Source organism: Octopus bimaculoides, chromosome 7, assembly GCF_001194135.2.
Source record: "Octopus bimaculoides isolate UCB-OBI-ISO-001 chromosome 7, ASM119413v2, whole genome shotgun sequence".
Classification (NCBI taxonomy): Eukaryota; Metazoa; Mollusca; class Cephalopoda; order Octopoda; family Octopodidae; genus Octopus; species Octopus bimaculoides.
In genome coordinates this window covers 42,755,567-42,756,765 of record NC_068987.1, presented here as the reverse complement: position 1 = coordinate 42,756,765, position 1,199 = coordinate 42,755,567, and the positions used below count along the sequence as shown (strand labels likewise).

At 41.0% G+C, this 1,199-nt stretch overlaps 1 protein-coding gene across 2 annotated transcripts in view; it reads right to left on the bottom strand.

The window, feature by feature from the left end:
- The window catches only part of LOC106870739 (DNA-directed RNA polymerase III subunit RPC1), a 212,730-nt gene that overhangs the window by 82,313 nt on the left and 129,218 nt on the right, over positions 1 to 1,199 (bottom strand). The window lies entirely within an intron of this gene.

The window sequence follows — 1,199 nt, the reverse complement described above, 5'->3', positions numbered from 1 at the left end:
ACTCTCTTATATATCGGTTGTCTGTCCTAATCTGTTCTTTTACTGGCACTATGGCTCGTATCTCTCACGACGAGCCTTCTATCTTATATATTATGTTATTTTGTGTTCGACCGTGCGACATGGTAAAAAGGAACCTTTTCCGTCTACGTCGCCATCTCCTTTGGTTCGCACGGTCGAATTATTACAAGGTCATATGTAACCATAGTTACATAAGTATTGGTAGTATGTCTGTTTATTTGACTCTCAGTCTTTCTCCTTCCTTTCTTTCTGTCTTTTTTCTTAGATCGTTCGTAAACATTCATAAGAGAAAGTAGCAGTTGAAACGATTTGTAATGGTAACAGAAAGAGGGAATTAGATTGTATTAGAGGGAAAAATAGTTATGTTCATAGTTTTATCGATTTATTTCGAAATTGGTAGTTATTTTGATTGAAGGAATGACCTACGTTATGGTATCTAGAATATTAATTCTGATTTTTTTATCCACAAAATTTGGAATTGTGTAAATGTATAAATTTTAAATGTATAAATTTTAAACATGCATACACACAGAGAAAATCTGCCTTTTATAGATAAGATACAGAGAGAGAGAGTGATACATACAGAGATATATATATATATCATCATCGTCATCATCATCGTTTAACATCCGCTTTCCATGCTAGCATGGGTTGGATGATTTGACTGAGGACTGGTGAAACCAGATGGCTACACCAGGCTCCAATCTGATTTGGCAGAGTTTCTACAGCTGGATGCCCTTCCTAACGCCAACCTGCACAGGAGTCAGTTCAGCGGCACTGGCAACGATCTCACTCGAATGTCTTTACACGTGCCATCTGGCACAAGTGCCAGGAAGGCATTGCTGGGCACAGGTGCCATTGACGGTTTCGCTTTCGCTTGCCCCAATAGGTCTTCGCAAGCCGAGTTTCATTTCCAATGAAGGAAACGATGTTGGCATGGGTGCTAGTCGTCGAATTTAATTTGATTTCCATTTCACTTACCTCAACAGGTCTTCGCAAGTGGAGTTTAGTGTCCAATGAAGGAAGGTACGTATAAGTGGGCTGCCTGAGGCCTTCGATTTAGGTCTCACTTGGCTTGCCGGGTCTTCTCACGCACAGCATATTTCCAAAGGTCTTGGTCAGAAGTCATTGCCTCAGTGAGGCCCAATGTTCGAAGGTCATGCCTCACCACCTCATCCCAG